Source organism: Anticarsia gemmatalis, chromosome 2 (genome assembly GCF_050436995.1).
Source record: "Anticarsia gemmatalis isolate Benzon Research Colony breed Stoneville strain chromosome 2, ilAntGemm2 primary, whole genome shotgun sequence".
Lineage (NCBI taxonomy): Eukaryota > Metazoa > Arthropoda > Insecta > Lepidoptera > Erebidae > Anticarsia > Anticarsia gemmatalis.
In genome coordinates, this window is record NC_134746.1 from 5,126,742 (window position 1) to 5,147,580 (window position 20,839).

General features: G+C 36.5%; 1 protein-coding gene across 10 annotated transcripts in view; it reads left to right on the forward strand.

Moving 5' to 3' along the window:
* The window catches only part of LOC142980595 (cyclic nucleotide-gated channel alpha-3), a 92,039-nt gene that overhangs the window by 20,343 nt on the left and 50,857 nt on the right, over positions 1 to 20,839 (forward strand). For all 10 annotated transcript variants that reach the window (XM_076126075.1, XM_076126065.1, XM_076126099.1 and 7 more), the window contains exon 3: positions 6,981 to 7,097. The gene's annotated coding sequence lies outside the window, so the exon portion shown is untranslated. The remainder of the gene's footprint in view (positions 1 to 6,980; positions 7,098 to 20,839) is intronic.

Here is a 20,839-nt window from a genome sequence, read left to right on the forward strand (position 1 = left end):
AGCACGTCGGAACCTAAACTACCATTAAAAGATTCTGTGTTATTGCTTTCGGGCATTTACAAAACTAGTAATAATTTAATAGGTAGGAACGAAAGGTATTCTTGGTAGTGTTGCTGAAAGTCTCTGCTAAAAGCCCATCACTCATCCCATTGTTGAACAAGAAGAGCCTGTGACTAAGTAATGACTCTGTGAAATGAACCTCGAGACGACTGTTAAAAACTGCGTGGCTTCTAAGAAAATACTTCCCGTGATACTCCGACATGAGGAATTCTTTACACATCTACAGTTTGTTGCTATCGAAATATCAATGGTATAAAAATATAATTACTTGTTGGGGTGTCGAGTTCTTGGCCTTTATCTATAAAACTCGTCATCTTACTTCTGAATGGAGATCCAGTTTATTAAATTTATATTCTTATGTAAGTTCTTTTTAATTGGCAGTACTACCTACCTTTACTCGATGACAAGTTAGTATGAGGCTCGTGGCTTAGTTTACAACAGCCGCACGGATCGATCTCTGAGGTCAAGCTACGCTTGCCGAGGTTGTTCCGTGGATGGGTGACCATCTTATACATATCGAGTTCCTCCGTGTTTCGGAAGGCACGTTAAATTGTGGGTCCCGGCTGTCATTTTCGAAGATCTTTGACAGTCGTTAACAGTAGTCAGAAGCTTGAAAGTCTGACTACCAGTCTTACCGAAGGGTATCGTGTTAATACCCAAGTAACTGGGTTGTGGAGGTCAGATAGGCAGTCGATCCATGTAAAACACTGGTATCTAGCTGCATCCGGTGAGACTGGAAGCCGACTCCAACATAGTTTGGAACAAAGGCTAAGCGAATATATAAGTTATTATGAGCGTTTGTAATGATTTTTTCGTTGGTAATGATGAGAAGTTCAACTTATTTGATAACCAACTCTAGTTATTTTTCATAAAGTTATGTGTAGTGTATTTTTTCTGCAGTTCACATGTTCATATATCGTTAAGTTGTTTTAACAACGCTTGGCGCGGTTCCAGCGCACGGTCTTGGGGACAAAACTTTGTGGTCACTAATCAGCTACTTCCTACTTATTTTTATGTTCATTGTGGATTTTCTCGTTCCATGAATATAGGTGTTCATGATTTGAGTGGGACCGTGTGTCATACTTATAGATATAGGTGCCGCCAAACAACTTGAACAATTTCGCTACATCTTAGTGAACGATTTTTAGGTCAGTTTAGGTATAATAGTTTTGCGCAAAGGCGAGAGCGTTTCAGGTTCGACCACCCGACTGGTATAACAGCCAACCAAGTCTCCTCTGCACTGGGTCTACATTCTGTTTACTTTCTAATACAGCAAATTATGTTCAAGTTGTTTGGCGACGTCTATAGCCAATGGATTGGTTCGTGGTTTTACTAAAGCATTCCACAGTTAATTGAAGTGTGGGCTGATATAACGAGTTAGTGTTTTGAAGAAATTTTTTTATGAGGTATCGGGCCTAGTAAAACGAATAAGAGTAGAGAAAATAAAAAAACGACAGATGATTTCTTTGAAAACAGTTGATAGAGCGGAAGAAGAAAACGGTTGGTGTTGCTTCCACCAAGTGAGAGTCTTACGCTAGAAAGTAGAAAAATACTACAGAGACCATGCTTTCAGAGATTCTATTAACTTGTGTCTATTTATTAATATAATAATACTTCTGTTCACACATTTTTTTTCTGTTGAATTTAAATGAATTAATTTCTGCAATCATTTAAATGTAACGTGCCTTAAAGAGGTTTAGTATATGTGATGTAACCGCTTGAGTGGTGTGGACTGTAAGATATCTGTTGTATATTGGCGGCGAGGCCGAAGTGGGCCATTCTGCGACCCACGTCCAACCTCCACTATTAACTCATAAATTGTACAACTCCATTACTGGACGCACTGGAATCCGTATCTAGATCTAACGGTAGGGTCGCTTTATGTAATGCATAACATTTAAAAATATCTCTAGGATATTTGCTCCCACATTTCTGCGGGTTTGCTACCAAATAGACTCTCTTAGCAACAAACAACCTCAGATATACAGAGAAAAAAAAAAAAAATTACCTTTCAATAAAAAAACCAGTAAAAACACGTGACTTTGACAGTCGGGCCTAGGGTTGAAAATCACAAGTAAAATACATGTATTTTTCAATCGGGCTTTGTATTTTTCAATAAAAAACAGAAACTTTCAAAGAGGTCTTACGATGTATCTTTCGAAACTTTCCGTTTTTTACATGTATTTTACATATATTTTACTGTATTTTAGGACTTATAATGATAAAATAACTTTATGGTTAAATCAGCATTAATCAGCATCCTCTTTTACATATAATTAAAAATCATTCAATTGGTTGTTGTCTTGTTCACAAATAAACCCCAACAAATACTACTTGCACGATAATACATTATTTTTATTATTTTAACGAGCACGACAAAATGTGGCACTGACTGATATTATAACGACAATGAATAACCAACTTTACTAATTATTCTATACTAAGTGGGTAGTAGTAATTTATTTTCTTCTGGATTCGTGTAATCTATGTTATGTTGCAGTAGTTAGTTAGCTATTGAGTCTGATTCATTCACTGACTAGTACCTACCAACTGATGCACTCTGATATTGTTACTTGTTATCAAGCATTAATTTATTGATTCCGGATAGTTTTCTTTTCTAATAATAAATAACGTAAGTAATTGTAATAAACAGTGTCATTATCATTGTTTGTTTTCTTTTTCTTTCGTTGTAATTTATGAAAAATACATTGATTAATACACGTATTATACATGTAAACTTGTATTTTTCAAACAGCCCTATATTTGTATTATTCCAAAGTTACATGTATTTTACTGGAAAGTTTCAAAGTTGCGAAAAAAACAAATGAGTATCTTTCGCCATTTTCATCCCTAGTCGGGCCCCAATAAAATTTTGAAAACTTACATTGACATTTGAAAGGGCAAGCAGTTAGTTTCTTGCCGTATCTTCTCACGAGCAAACAGCTTTTACGAAACGGTAAAAAAAATATTATACATGACTATTTCAAATAGTTTGTATGAAGTTTACCGAATAAACGATAATATTTTGAATTTGAAGTAGATCGGGTCATACATATCTCTAAAGTCATATTATTACAGCACCAAATGTGTTGGATAAACTACTTCTTACGTTTTTATATAGACGGCTGACTGTTTTAATACAGCAGTGGATGTAAAAAAAACTAATTAAATGAAGTTTCTGTTTTCTCGTAATGTAGCTAATAGGATCTGTTTGAAAAATAATATCCATTTCTCATTCCCGAGAAGAGTCTATTTTTATTATTGCTCTAGTGATTAATAATGATAGGAATTGTATTGAAGTTTTGCAATTCAATGCACTAACGTATTCTCCTTTTACTTCAGTTGTACTTATAGCTCATTAGTTAATGGAAAGATCATGTTTTAATACAATAATAGATTAAGCTACTATTTTACGTATTTTGTGCTATTTTTGGGTCTAATAACATGATATAATAATTCGGATTACTCAAAGAATAAGCATTATGTTTTTAAGAAATTATTTCCGCTAGCGGTATTTTCAAATAAATCCGAAGTTTGTATGTTCGGATATTTTTATCGATGTTTGTTCTTCAAGCCGTCAAAAATCTAAACGGATTTTGATGTGTACACGTTAAGTTTATGACCTGTATTAACATTTATGATACTTTTTACGCCAGGAAATCATTTAACGCTGACAAAATCACAGGCCGAACTTAGTATTTAAATAAATAACAGTAATAAATGCGTATTTCATCTAAATTTATTTGTTCACGTTTCAAGATATCACGGGGTCTTAGTGCTAGAATATCTGATGTAGTTTAAAGTGCCTCTGAATGTTTGCAAAGATTGAGGTTTTGAGACTGTTGTGAATATAATATGAAGTGGTCGCTATCCGCGCCTGCTGCTCTGTTTTGCTATTCAAATCTTTCTGAAATGTGGAATAAATTGTTCTGTGTTTATGTCGTTAGTTTGTGAGTTATGGTACGAGTATGTTAGAATAGAATACATAAACATGTCTCAATTTTTAACGTGGTAAGATAACTTGATAAAGTATCTGCCTAAAATCAAGAAATTAAAGTTAAGACTGAAATTAAGTTATAGTTTATATGTGATTTCAAAGATTTTTAGGGGTAAAAGTAGTTCACGCTTTTTAAACCACAACTTGTTGTTCAAAGACTAATTTCTAAAGATATGAGTCTCTGCCATTAAGTAGGTACTTCTGGAAAACGTTCAGTCGCAGTTTGTATTAAAGCACCTATTACAGCGTTACATTGCCTGATACTTAAGATAAGTCAATCATTTACCTAAATCCCACTCTTCTTGTAACACAAACACACACTATATCTTAACATAACCTACACCAAATGCTCAGTACATTATACAGTGAGAAACGAACGTTGAATATGTAAATATGAGTAAATGTTTCAACTACATTCCCTTTGCATTTTCATTGAGCTTTTCATTAAAAGTCGCGATGCTCAAATGTCACCGAGCTAAAGTGTTGTAAGAATATCTATGCAAATAAAAACTCATTCGATAAAACTCTTTATAGGTCGTAAACTAACGTTTGCGTGTCGCTGACCACTTTGTCAATAACTTTGGAACGAATTGCTGGGTATTTTAAAAAAGCATATCATATTTGAAATTGGTTCATATCTTTAGAATTTCACTATAGAAATAAACGAGACTTGTTTTTTAGGTTAGGAGCCAAACGACCAAAATACCAATACAAGAATCAAGACAACAAATACTCATCATAACTTTCAAGTTAGACTTTCTAGTTCAAGTCAAATAAAAATTATTAACACGCAGTGGATTCGGTACTTTAACCTCAGATTTCTCCGTTTAAAATAAAAGAGAATCATATTGTTTTTTTTTGCGGCACATAGCTTAGAACAAAGTGGCGAGTGGCCTTCTGCGTTTGTCGGCGAGGGCTAATATAATGGTCCACTGAACTGCCGTTGATGGGGTTTTTCACTTTCAAAAAGCTTATTTTTATCCATCCTGACATTCACAAGGATTTTGCTCGCTGGAATAAAAACATTTTTACGGATTATTTCACGATTATGATGCTTAAGTTATTCTTTTAAACGTCTTTCGATCCGTGTTACCACAGTTTTTAATGTTTACTTGGTATTAAATAAACCGCTTTGAAAATAACAATAAGTACCTTGGTTGGTTCCCTCATTGCAAAATTATCTGTTTTTTTTTGACATGTACTTAGGTTATTAGAATCATTTTTTTGTTAAAAAGCAGACATTCGAAGTTTTGTTGCTTATAATATGTGGTTTTCAAATGATACAATATTGTACAAAGAGAGGATTTATTTGCAAATTAATTAAAGTTAGAAAACGGTTCGCGTGATCCTTATAATTAATAAAAGATATTAAGCACGTCGTATTTCGAAGTTATATTACATTACAATGGCCCCATAATCACGGGAATTCATAAAACCGAAATGATTCGGAACATGTGTTACCAACGTGGTGTTATAACAATGTTCATAAAAATATTCTCAAGCACAGCTGAAACAATACGTATAGGAATGTGGAGAAATTACGACGATAAATTCACTCAACATGCTCCATAATACATAAAGGGAGCTGGACTTTACGAAGCCCGCCAATAATACAAGCAAATATTCCCTTTTTCCTTACCGCCGTATTTAGAATATTTACTGGGGTACACAACAGGGAAATGTTATCGTGTGTAAAAAATAAGATCATCATAATATACAACATTAAATTTTAGTACCTATCTGTTTTGGAGTAAATAAAGAAAGCATAAAAGACATCGGCCGAAACCGCGTTATTGCCCATTCTGCTATACATGTTACTGGCACATTCCTTACTTTTATCTTCAGTGCATAAAACGTGGTTCCGTGCTCCCCGCTTATTATGTTCTTCTATATACAACATGTATTAATAATATTTATCTTTCCTGAGCTGTATCATACGATTCGAAATTAGGTTTTCTATTTATGTTATGTATCTTAAAATATATTTCTAAACATTAAATCAGTATTTGTTAAAAAAGAGCATGCATTGTGCCCAATATTTTTCAGCGAATATAAACTGAACACGAACATGTTAGTTAATACGAGAACAGACAGAGAGCGATGAGTCACGATATTAGCACGCATAAAGCAAAACGTCGTGGACGACTCCCCTGCGTCTCGTCGGCGAGCCACATATCCTGCCTCTTATCAACACAGCTCTGTACCGAATACCTACCGATACGCCGCTATTTTTGTTCATGTTTGTATTTCCACGAACGTATCATTTTACTTGCATCCCTGTGATGAAATGTGAGTGTGTGGAGGAAGTAAAACAACTCTGTAGAGACCGTTGTGATATTGTTGCCTACTTCCATGGGAAATAAGAAGTTATACTTTACATTCATGAATATATTTCCCAGTTTTCAGCCGAAGATTTTATTTATCACGCATTTGATACAAAGATATTCCAAACAAATTAAATTTTCCAGTAGGTACACCGAGAATACAAGGCTTAAATGAAATACGTCAAGATTGTAACGCAATATTAATTTTATGGCTCCATCGGGACAGGACGTCTGCGCGAAATACTTTATAGATTTGTTTGTAGTTCGAATTTCAAGAAAAACGTTAACTAGGCTAATAGAAAAAGTTTCAAAGCTGCTCAAAATGCCTTTAAAGCCTTTTAATTTGTTTCTGCTGAATATTGATTGTAGCTCGCTTGGTTCAACTTCGGTGAAATCGAAAGTTTTATTTATCTGCTCTAGCTAGCCTCTTCGTGAAGTTGCTATATTCTATGTTGATAGAGGACTTTTTACTGCTGAATGTTCTAGTCAAATAATTATTATTCTACATAATAAGTCGCACTATGTAGTAATTTGCATTATTTTTAAGAGTATGTGTTTGTGTTATTGACAGGTGTATGTTAAGTGTGGTGATGTTTCAGGCGCGCTGGAGGGCGGCGCGCTGGGCGGCGGCGGCGGCGGCGGCGCGCTCGGCGCGCTGCGAGCGGCCGGCTCGCCGCCCGCGCCCAGCCTCGGCGCCAGCCGGCACAGCCTCATAGGTCAGTATAATACTACTATAAAATGACTATGTTAAAACATTTAACATTTCCTTTTTCGGTAACGGTTTTTCTTAATCCTACTTACTAAGGTTATACGGAGACGTTATGAATAGTTTTTTTAACAAACAGCTGAATGATTTTGTTTACGTAACTTTCACTACTTTGATTTTGAGATTGTCGTTTTTTTTCTTGGGTTTTTAATATCTAAATTATGTAGGGTATATTAGGATAGTACTAAGGTAATACTGGCTTAATATTAATGTTCATACTTTAAGTTAAAAGTTGTGGATCGGTGTGAGTCGATGTGGCCGCGTTAATTTGGCGGCATAGTTTAATTAACAGGATTCTAAGTCGTATGTCCTGAGGAAATTGATGAGTTGGGTAGTGCGAGACAGGAGCAAGGCGGCGCGGGCGCGACGACCGACGCGGGGGGGTGGGGGGCGAGGCAGGTGCGGAGGGGGGCGGGGTAGGACCCAGCCGGAGTTGGAGGTTACTCGTAAATCTACGCTACGTGGGTTGCCCTACCGCTTGATTAATTTATTTCCATTTACTCATCTGAAAAGCGTGATTTAGGCAGGATTCCGTTACTCCGCCTCAACACCCTAATTTCTTGTGTCGGTTCTCTGAATATTTACATTTGTAGCCAGGCTCCTAGATATGTTGGATCACATTCGCTAATCTAAATAAACGACTACAAATGAACGGTAACCGCTCTGTGGGGGACATCCGTTGTGTGCTCTTCACGGCTAACAACGGCTCCAACATTTCTCGTCGCTCTCTTGACAGATTTGACTCACAGATTACGCGCTGATATCTGATATTAATCTCAACGCTTTCCTCCGCCCTTTCATCAGTACGAATAGTTTACCATTCAAATGAAATGAAAAAACATTGAATCAAAGCTGGTATACCTAGAGAGCGAAGGAAACGCTATATTTAATTTAAATTCTTATATTATTTTCAACTATTATGATTAGAACTTACCCTTGTTTTTATGAGAGTTGATAAGTGTTAGCGTTTGATCACATCTCGCCTCATGAGGAGAGATTAACAGCTAAAGATATAAGTAACGTTTAGATAGTAACTATGCCAAGACATCACATGGTCCTAGTCTGTTTCTGCTTGCAGTACATTCTTCGCAGCACAATTATACAGCAGGCTACCTAGATCCATTTCCTCATTGTAAATTATTCTAAATACATTATCGGTGAAGGCGAGCACTCCTAAGCTCCATTATAACAGATAACCTGAAATTATTCATGTGCCACATTACCCTCCAATGAGAACTCGGAAACGGCTCACACACATCGCATAAAAGATTAAGTAATTAAGCACGTAGATATTCATATACTGGTGTAAAGTAAGTACCGTCTAATGATTAACGGATTATACCGAGACTATTTATAGCGTACGTTTACCTTTTGAAATAAGCTATGTTATAACGATTTTAAACTCGCGACTTGTGCACATCCTACTAATATTATAAATGCGAAAGTTTATGAGAATGTATGTATGGATGTTTGTTACGAAATTTGGTATATAAGTAGCTGAAGACCTAGAATAACCCATAGGCTACTTTTTATCCCAGAGTTCTCGAGGGATCGCAATTTACACGGGAAGGGTTTCCACGCGGACGAGGTCATAGGCGGCCTCTAGTAATATTATAATGCAACGGGTCTTAAACGCGACTGAACCTTAAAGGTTAGGATACCAGTATCTGTACTCTGTGATGCGATTCGATTGATTGAAACGTCGGGTAAACATAAGGTTTCCCTACCTTTCATTTTCAATCAATATTAAGCTATCGTTTCTTTTAAATTACATCGCAAATGAGAGAGAACCATATCTTCCATCTCAAGAAAATATGAGATGGAAGATATGGTTCTCTCGTGGGTCAAATTGTTTGTGTGTCGGTACTTCTTTTAACCGTAGTTACATATTAATGGTTTTCCAGACTTTACAAAATGCATGTGCGGTTTTTTTTCGGCTATTAGTTTGCAACTTTTGCTACAGTCAAACAAACAGGGCTGTTTAAAATTGAATCGATTGACTTTAGAATTGGCTTATACGTATCATATACACCTACACTAATAAGTGGTTTTGTAACTATGAAATATTGGAACTACAAGGCACTGCAAAATTGAAATTGTTCTAGAACTTAATATTTCCTTTCTGTTATAAAATTCATCCTTGAGCTATAGTCGCCGCTAACGTTCAAAAGTACAGTAGAGACATTTATCGTAGTTACTCAAATCGTATCAAGCTTATACAGAAATAATAATGAAATCATAGCAAATAAAGGGAGTGTGTAACGCAATTCTTTGCAGTGTTCTGTTTGCGATTGAATATCGAGTCTGGTCAGGCGTGTTTGTGTGAATCGTTTGAGCAAACAAAACCAATGATAGGTGTGTAACTGTGCGATGAATGCAAACATACTGCGTACACATGTGCCTCAAATACAAGGACTCTCATAGTTTTTACATAGTACATTAAAGAAAGCTTGTTTTCGTTGAAGTTATAGAAATTAAAAGTACTTTTTACATAATTTGCTTAAAAACAATTATTTATTTATTCAAAACAAATGTTAATGAACATAAAAAGAAAAAAAAACTAAGTAATTACAGATATTTATGTGCCTGAACTAGGATAACCTGTGTTTCAGACGAAAAGTACAACTTTTCGGAATATCACTGTCTGTTATAATTCTGGGGTGTTAGCAGAGGCATTTTATAAATACACCCACATTTCACTTTAATAATGTTGGTCCAATTGAATAGGGAGTCAATGCATTAATTACCATGTAGGTACTGGGCGCGATACCAAACTGTCAACTGTTATTGAGAAATAGTCCAACGGATATTGGTAGCCCTAATAACTCTCTGCTCAACCGGGGTATAAAACCTAAGACCTTGTGATCAGAAGTCGCATATACTATTGGTGTCGGTCTGACCATAGAGGCTTCCAGTCTTTTTCATATAAGTAGGTATATTATAATTGCGGTGTGGTAATAAAATTTCGCAATTTCAAAACGAGCCGTATTGTTCCATAAATATACTCGACTTACAATCCACAATAACTTTCTATTTCAAAAAACAAATTTTATTTCGTGCGTACAAATATTTTTCCTTAACAAATTAATTAATAAAACCTCAGCGTACAAATGCTTTCAGTAACACGCTTTGTAACAATTTCTTTTAGCGGCCATTTTGATATTATTTTTCCTTTTGTTTTTCTGTGGCTAATTGACTATGCTATGTTATTTAATCTGAGCATGTATCTAAAACATAAACATGCATGGTATGTCATCATGCATAATACGTTCGTATTTTTATCGGCCATTTTCCAGCGTTTCTGATAACTAAGTAAACATAAAATGTAGAGATTTTATCTTGCTCACATTTTTATTTAACCCTGTAAAAAGGTTGCCTTCATTTTGCGACATTTTCTTCGTCGACATTATTTCATTAATAAAAATATACGATGTGCCCCGAAGCCATCTCGGCCCCAGGTTCCCAAAACACGATTACAACAGTCATTTTCCGACATCAGTGGAGCATGACAAGTTTCCAGAAATGCGGTTACGGTAGACATTAAATGTTATTTCGCGTGGCATCAGCCGGGCTCGCCCGATAATGACAAGTTAAAACTTATCATTACCGCTGATAGTTCTGCGAATTCACCGGCAATTATTGCGTGCATTCGTGTATGACGTCAATCGGCAAACAATATAAAACGCTGTAAATCCGGCTGAATTTATAGTTCCCGCGCGGCACCTTTATGAAATTATTGTGACGCGGTGATGAGTTGTCTTTTAGCTTTATTTTATTCAGCACTAGCCCCCGGAGACTGGAGGAAAATGCCATCCATTTATTAGTCTCCTTCAGTTCGAAGATATTTTCGCTTTTTGTAAAGATTTGCCTCCGGCTGCAAGGATATGTGTTAAAAGGTAGTACTGAAAGTTGCAACTACAGCTAACACCCGCCTTGTATAAATATTTGCAAAGCAACGTGTTCTGTTGATTGTACACATTTGTAGAGTAGATATTTTACTGGGGAATATTTGGATTTAAGCTGTCGAAAGTGCTTGATGAATATTTATTGCGAGATATTTTACTGATTACACAAACAACGTTAGTAGGCATGTACTCATGTAGGTTTTTTCTTCTCCACCTGCATGTATGGGGAACCGATATAGCGATTAAATTTTAGAATTGTACATCACCTCACTTATTATTTGTGGCCGTTTATATCGATTAGTTGACGATTAGTTGGAAGCAGCGTTAAATCAGTATAAGAGCAATAATTAGGCTCTAAAACAACTTGCAATTTGTTAAATATTAAGATTTGTTCTGTTACAAGGTGCCCCTATAATATCGTGAGCAGTAGAGTGCTGTGCTTCGGCCACTCGTTTATGAATATTACCTCCAGAATTTAATATCAGTCGGGAGTCAAGCGTCAGTGCATCGCTTTGATGAAGAAAGGAATTCTCTAAACAATATCACTAATGTTTTTGAGAGTATGCTTTAATAATTTTTCGCTAGTTTCTTATTATTTTAAAATAGATAGGTATATCTATTTGAGGTTATAGGTTTTGAGCACTTACTTGTTTCCTGCTTTTGTTATACGATCCAGGGCGACCTTTTTTTTCAGAAATGAATCACTACAACATGCAAAATTATCTTTTTATAATAGTAATTAAGATATCTATGAATGTATTAATAACAGTGAGCATATAGCTATGGTTTAGTATATCCTGTGGAAAGTCCTATTTCTACAAGTTTCTCATGGTCATGTTGGGTGAGTTTCCCAATATTGACGAAAATCTTTGTACTCTCTCCATAAAATGGTAAAGCCAATCATTTAGATCGAAAAAGCTGGCCGTGTAGTAGCTTATGTGTACACCGTCAAAGTCTCAGAATATATTTTCGATCACAAGTATATAGAGTCATACTCCACTGATTTTATGAGAAAGGATATCTGTCAAAGGATCTCAATGCCTCTTTAAAAATGTATTCGGCTCGTTGAGACACGAACTAAATCTTATAGAAAAGAAGTATTATGTTGACACGCTCGGCACTAGTCGGCTGTCCTCGGTACTCGTCGGCAGCAGGTTGTGTCGACGGCACGTTGAAGACATACGTGTTACGTATTGCACAGAATCAGCATAATACTGCCACGGATAGCCGACGAGGAGCTACGTGACAAAACGTTCAATGTCTCAATATGCGCTCGTTATGTGTCACTCCTTGTCGCAAACGTGAACATAAACTATCACGTAAACCATACCTCGTGAGCGCACCTTACGTCCCATCTAAGTCTAACATACGACTGGCACGCCCTGCGATTTCTGTCCCTGATAAGAATAAATTAAAGCCAAGACCACGATTATTAGAAGTACTCTTCAATTTGCAAGGAAAAATAAATTGTAAGAAGGCATTTCAGCCTTTCAGATTAGAAACGATAAGTCCGACGAGGTTGAATGTGGTATGTATTATGTAGATGGTATTCTAAAGAAGATTTCCCAACGGTTCCCCTAAGGTATGTTTGCGATTACGCAAATTACCCGCGATTTTTTTTCTTTAATAAAAAAGATGCAGTGCAACGGTAGAAATATGACAATGTTCAATTAGGCATTTAAATGTTAGGATATTTGAACTATACAGCGATAAATTGTTCCCCAATGTGTCGTCGATCATCAGTGATTGATCACGCGAGGACATGTGCGTGCGGGTGGAACACGACTGTCACTCGGTGTCGGCCCCTGTCACGCGGCTGTTCCGCGCCTGACCGCCTACAACACCCACTACCAACTACAATACTGTTGTAATGCGACGAATCAATTCACCATCCCCTACCTGTAACAGTGGAACTATGCTTGTCTTGCATCTGTGTGCAAATATCTATTACAGTTTGAGAATTCACAATACGGTCGCAAGACGAGGGACTTCCGAGTATTATTCGATTTCTTTTCGATAAGAATCAAACGCTTCGCTGCGCTGTTCGGAACCGTCGCGTCGGTTACTCTTTGAACGAAATTTTCAATGTTATCGGTTGAAAAGGGATTGAAAATACTTGTACCTAATTTTTGGCTTATTTTTCGTTATCAGACATGATTTTACGTATTTAATTTGACTGCCTTATTACTGTATGATGCTAAAATTCTATTTAATAACAATTATGTGGATGTCGTCTCGCAAACTGTGAGTGCTCTAGTTTGCGTTTAATTTTGGCTGTAATATGAATAATCAACTCACGCTAATTAAACCGAACAATCCAATTTTGGGAAGTTACACTAATATATATTATGAGCACGTTGCTGCGCTCGTACGATTATTGCCACCTTTGTTGAATGCCAGAGTACAATAATTGATTGTAAGACAGACCAACACTTTACGTTTTGGCTTGTTTAATAGCCAAGTAGTAGAAGTCATTTGGCGTATTTTTGATCTTACTTCAAATTAACCACTTTTACATGAATATCCTGTTAGAAAGCTTTCTCTGTCTTTAGCTGCAAGTTTCTTTAGTAAATTCGTTCCATTCATACTGTCTACGTGACTAAATGGTATAAGCACACAAACGTGCAAACCTATATTAAGTGGTCCAAGAAAATTAGTTATTTAAATTCTCTTTGGGATGTTCGGCGCTCGTCGTAAAACTAGGAGTTTTATGCCATCACGTATAGGAGGCAGTCCGCTCGGAACATAATACGGAGTATCTTAATATTTCCCCTTGTATCGCAGACCTCCAGCCACGTGTGGTTTACGAGGTGACGGAAACGTCCGCTACGATTTTAATAAAAACCGCTTTCGTGCTGTCTAGCCGGCGGTGTTCGATGAAATATGACGTCGGTATAATAGGTGTACGGATAAGGGACGTAAAAGTTTCATGACGCCCGCGCTCCCTCAATATCCGGATGGGATGTGCCACGCCAAGCGAGACCATTTGCCCGGACTCGCACACGATTAACTGAATTTTATGTTACATAGGTGTTATTTAATCTTTGAGCTTCTGCACTGTTCACAAACTTCAAGTATTCCCTGCAATTTGTTCTTGTAAATTGTTTTATGAACTTTTAACTAATATTGCAGCAGCTAAGTTAAGCACTTCGTTGTTGAAAATATAGTTAGAAAATTCATGCAGTATAGTCACGTTTGTTTTTATTTTCTGTATCTGAGTTGCACTTAGAAAAATATCGAAACGAAGCAAGTCGATCTTAAACTTCTTTAAAGTTCATATCTAATTGGTTATAATATTATTAAATCTTTAGATTTATAATTGCCATGTATATATCGAAACAATAGTCCGATAATTGTATGTTATTATTTGAATCTTAAAAACTCAAAGCATAGTAAAGTAACATCAGTATACAAGCTAAGTAAGTAACGTTGTGTTACACACAAACTATCATCGGTAAACCGATACGAAACACCGTTACACGTGTAATAATACTCTGAGAATAGCGATAGCCGTCAACTGTCAGGCCCGGTATGAATATACATCCAATGTCAACCATTCACGCCGACAGTTGACACTCGATTAAATGTGTCTTCCCTACAACGGAATATAATACAGAACACAGCTGAGTATTTGCATACATGATCGTCTTTAGAACATGTTGTGTTGGGTGTAAAGTACCATTATAACAACATGTTACCTGCCACAATAGTTGATGTTCATGTTACGTTTGAGCAAAGTTTCCACAAATGTGTTATGTAAGGCTTTCCTTATCGTCTCTAATGTTATTTAATCTATGCTTACATTTAGAATCATTACATTAGGCGCCCATAGCCAGTTGCGCTTACCGGTCGGTAAACGATATGTGGGTTAAGCAAACCTTGGCGCGGTCATTCCATAGATGGGTGACCGCATAGTGGTATTTGAGCTGGGCGTCTCCGTACTTCGCAGGGCACATAAAGAGTCGGTCCCGGTTGTTGTCAATTAAGATAACAGTCGTTAAGCCTTTAGGCGGCTTGAACAACTTTGACACTAGGTTTACCACTAACCATACGATATGATGATATGATGATGATTTGAACATGGTGAGGCATAATCTGGTTCGTAATTTAGGATTTGCAATTTCCAAATTGAAAAATATAAAAGTGTTGCCAAACTTATTATATAAATGTGCAAAGTGTAATACTTTTTATGGGACATTGGCATGACACATTCGCGTCGGTTCTCCCTTGATATATATCTTCAGGTAACAGGTGTAACTGCCGCGGACTGAGGGCGGTACTTTTTGTACCTTCACCTTCGTCACAGTACGCTTGAGCACTTATAAAATATGGGACGTTTCAGTCCATTCCTGTAACTACGCATGGTTTGTTTCACGAAACGGGCAAAATCATTATTTAAATGAACCTAGTCGTATATTGCACACAAGTTATTTTTAATTTGATAGTTTGTACAAGCCACATGTTTAAAATTACAGTTACCTATATGTCGACAAATGAATAAATTGTGAACTTAATTCCACTACAAATTCTGGATTATGTACAATTACAAATATCGATATACGTGTGAATTACGAGGTAAAATTGGCAGCGAATCGGTCCGTTTGGCTGGGAACGACTATAAGTCAGGTCACGTGATTGGAACTAAGCCTGTCACTCAACTCATGCCACTGGAACACGCTGTAGGATGCGACGCATGCCAGTTGACACATGTATCTCTACACCCTGTACCAGTCAACACCTATGTACGTATTAATAGACTTGTATAAACTTGGTAGAACGGATCTAAGAACCGCTTTGACTAACTAAACTATGTATATCAGCTTAACTTTTTTTCCAAACTATGTTGGAGTCGGCTTCCAGTTTCACTGGATGCAGTTGAATACCAGTGTTTTACATGGAGCGACTGCCGATTTGACCTCCAGAAACCAGTTACCTGGGATATAACGCGATACCCTTTGGTAAGATTGGTTGTCAGACTTTCAAGCTTCTGACTACTGTTAACGACTGTCAAAGATCTTGGAAAATGACAGCGGGGACTCACAATTTATCGTGCCTTCCGAAACTCGGAGGAACTCGATATGTGTAAGATGGTCACCCATCCACAGAACAACCTCGGCAAGCGTGGCTTAACCTCAGAGATCGATCCGCGCGGCTGTCAGTAACTAAGCCACGAGCTTCTCCTTTGACTAACTTAACTATGTTCTTATAACCGTGTTTCTAAGTTAATAGTCGTTAGTCTATCACATAATACGATACACTTTAGTCGTATAATACTACTATTATGTTCTAGACCGCAGTTTCGGAGATTTAGTTCGATTGCCCATTGGTTGCTATGACGCATAATGCAATGATCGTATAATTGCATTGTAGTAGCATTGTGAGAATCCATTGGAATAATATTGTGTTAAATCATTCTGATTCAGAGGATACTAATATCTATCGCGTGGATAAGGATATATTAATGTAACTATTTCACGTTAAAATTAAATTACACATTAAATTGAAAGTCACTTTGCTACCTAACAAACGCAGGCCCATGATACATGCTAATAGCGTAGACGTGCGTATCAAAACATGCTATCGGCATTAAAAAACGTGTGGAAAGACATATATAGAAATCAAAAAAATAAATAAGAATCATCATTATCAAATTCAAATCATTTATTCATTTAGGTCAAATATTGACATTTATGATAGTCAAGATATATTTAGATACAATTACTGAATCTACCACTAGCTCGGAAAGGCGGTAGAGCTTTATGAGAAGAGCTAGCAAGAAACTCACATCTTTGATCAGTATTCATTAATTGATGATTAACATTAAGGTTAGATTCTATTTGTTGCTCAAGAAGTCTACGTGGGAGTGGCAATCACGACCATATTAACAACAAATAAAAGAGCTTGAAAAAGATGAGATAAAATATCGAAAGCGCAAATATACTCGTATATGTAGCTATTTGTGGTGGGTTCGAATCCCACCCGGAACAAATCTTTGTGTGATGAGCACGAATATTTGTTCTGAGCCTGGATGTTAATGTATCTAGGTATTTAAGTATGTATTTAGAAGTATATAAGTATGTTTATCAGTTATTTGGTTACCATAGTACAAGCTCTGCTTAGTTTGGAATCAAATGACCGTGTGTGAATTGTCCCAAAAATATTTATATTTATTTATATTTAAGTTAGGTAGAAGGGTACACAACTCGTATAAATACAGAGGTAAATGGTGCAAGGTGTCTGTTACGTAGGCTTCATTTAGCACGACACGGTCAGGGGCCGCTACTGATGCAGAAAAATGGACGATATGTATGTATCGCGATATCTACGTATGAATATCATATGAATGGATGTGATGTATGGATGATAGACGATTAGATAGAATGATCAATGGCTTTAGAAAGATTCGTTGATATGATTTTGAACCTGTAGTATTTTGCCGCGACTTATTTAGGGGCTTAAAGATTTAGGGTTGGATATGTAGGGTTAAAACTGCCTTTACGTGAGGTCTGTTTACTTTTTGACTGTGCGAGGAGTTTTATAGTGAACATGTTTTTTGTGGGATGGTGTTACTTAGATGAGTTTAGTAAAGAGTTGAATAAACCGCTGTCTAAATATTAAATTACCGTTAAGTTTATTTTTACGTTTAGTAACTTATATGCTCTTCTAAAATTAGACGCAGATTTGTCGATATGTGTTGCCTATTAATTCAAGAATAAATTTATTTATTTCTCTATAAAAATGTTACAATTTACTATTGTGTTACTATTTTTTAATACTATGTATCAGTGTTCAAGAGTTTTAAAAGCTATTCAATACAAGTCTTCAGAAATAAAAGTCATGAGAAAATGTTTTAAAATATAAGTTCTATGAACAATAGCTTCATTGTGACGATAGAAGAATTCAAGGCAATATTGGAAAAAAAACGAATGGCGCGAGACGGACGGCCATCGCAGTTTCTTACAACACAATTAATTGAGACTCTATCATGCCCGCCTTTGAAACCTTAACATGCAAACGATATTTTTACCGTCCTTTTTAATATCAATTTCATTGAAAGATCACCTGCCTATTGTTGTGATTTGTAAAGCTTTCTAGGGTTATTATCTGAGGAAAAGCTACTTATGAAGACTGCTTTTATTCCAGTTTTAGTTCATTGAAGAATTGAGATCCTACGAGAATAGGTATGTTTCCAAACATAGATATTATTATGTATGTGAAAGAAACAAAACTTTTAGTACCAAAATAGGTCTATAAAATATATTAAGATAGTAGATACTAAAACTATCCTATCTTGTATTCATTCATCGAATCTAGCATGTCGAGGCAAGAAGCTGTGTTAGACCAGAGGCTCGTATCGACGTTTTGTCTACACATCACTACAAAGAACGATAGACATATATGTATGTTTGAACTTATTTTGAACTGGCACGAAACAATTAGCACGAAAGTTAGGTCGGATAGCACTCAATTAAACTTCTATTGATCATTACCATTGTAAACAGAGCAGAGTACAGGGAACAATTAGCGCACTCCGCTATTGAATCAGAGGTTTGCAACCGATATGATATTAATAGGTGCATTTGTTCCACGTTAACGGGCATGCACTTAATAGAGTTGCTAGCTATTAGGTAATGTGGACGAGCTAATTATTCTATACCGACAGTCACAGTAGCCGGCGGTGTGCGTAATTTGTGAACGCCAATTGTGGACACCTCGCGCCAGTTGCCACTTTAAGCGCGAACGATTCTGTTCTGTATGTTGATGCATCTACAAAGGTTGCGAGTCGATATTGTGGATTGATTGACTACAACAATTCATTGGTGTTCGTACGTTGTTTGCTTATTATGAAGCAATTTGAAGTGAAGTAGTTTTGGATTTTAAGGTCCAAGTGTAAAATTCCCGGCTTTGCTTTTAATTTCCTTTTTGCAAAGAATGTACAAACTTGTACGCAAGGATTCATAATTTTGCTAAACCAAGTTACCCGTTAAACCGTCACTTATCATATCTTAGTATAAATGACATTTCAGTGTAATCATTCTCAGTATTACTTGTATTAATCGATACATTCATGAACGTGGATGCAAAGTTGTTTTTTCAAGGAAAGTGCTAAACAAAACCAGCACAAAATTCGTTACACAAAGGCTCTAAGATAAAGAAAGACGTATGAATATGTATATATTGTGGTCTCGGCTAAGAGTATGTCACCCTAGTTTGTCCCGCGGGTGCCGTAAGGTGTGATTGCTTCGGGAGACTGCGGGACCTCTCCGTGCCAGTGAACAGGTGGAACATGCTAAATGCCTGCTAAGCGCGCTGGTTAATCATTACGTATCTCGCCTTTGTTCGACCACTGCAGCCTCTAATTAAGCTGATTCGCTTTTAATAGGTATTGAGTGAACAATTAGGTTTGATATGTGCATATGTGTCTGCGTTCAGTGTTTGCTAGCCTCTCAAAATTCTCAAAATGACAAGCATATATTATCATCGTTCTAAAAATGGTCAAATTACTCGCAAAGGATTCAAAGTCTACAGTCTGTGATTGATAGATTTTCAATAATTCGGGGAAAAAATTTGGTGAGTGTTAGACCAGGGTTTAAGTATTTATTTTATTCGATTGTACACTTATAACAGATTTAAATAATTCAACGTTTCTTGTAGGTATTATTACATTATTTTTTATGGACTACGGCTTATAGTAACGAAAACATATACTTGATATGTTGGCAGGTTTCTTATGAACACAAAAATGCTCTTTATCCCGCTGTGGACTCGCAAAATTAACATTTTCACGCCGCGTGCAAATCAAACATAAGTAAGAAAATTGTTTCTAGCATTTGTGCAAACGGCCACTTGTATAGATGGGTATAACGTATAAGATATATAAGACGTACAATATTTTTATACCCACCGAAGCAATCTTCTATCGACTAGTCTATAAAGTTTCATTCAGCAAGCAAACTCGTTTGTTTTATATCTGAATGTTCGATCGTTAATATTTATTAGAAGTCATTGTGAAATGAGACAATCATTTCGTAGAGTTTCCTTAAATGCTCAAAGAATATTTTGATGTAGCGACGCCCATAAACTTTTATTAAGGCGAGAATATGCCTCGGACAAGGCAGAAGTTGCCACAAAGGACTTTATACCTAAAGGGTGAAGCCATTGTTACAGCATTTTGGCATTAAGACTCTTTCACCATCGTTAAAGAGCTTACAACAATAATGTAGAAAGATGCTAGACGATACTTGAAAGTCTGTGTTCCGCGAAGATTTATCGCATCTCCCGAGAACAAAGAGCTACGTAGTAATAAAATAGTTAATTGTACCTGGAGCTGCATACAATACGTATCTCAAGTATCGTTGTTATGAGCTAGCCAGCGGTAAAGCGCTGCAGCGTAAAAGATAATCTGCACTCGCTGTTCTGTAAAATACTTTACCTAGTGCACGTAAAAACTTTACAGAGGTGTAAATCTTGTTACAGAATGGGTTAACTGTAACTAACCAAGAAAAATAAGAGATCCATGAAAAGTCTAACATCTCCTTTAGGAATATTCATTCTAACTGTCCGATGTACAGATAAAAGGAATTGATGTGGTGAAGTAATTGTGGCTCACATATCCAATGATTACTTTCGTTTAGAACTCGAGGGAAGAAGTGATCGAGCCTCCAAAATCCCTGGCGCGCTTTAAATCTCGTTTAGCCACATATAAGTTAAAGTTGTAAAGTGATTGGCTGTGTAAAAAGCCGGTCTCTCGAGCACAATAACATTGTGCACAATTGAATCCGCACTT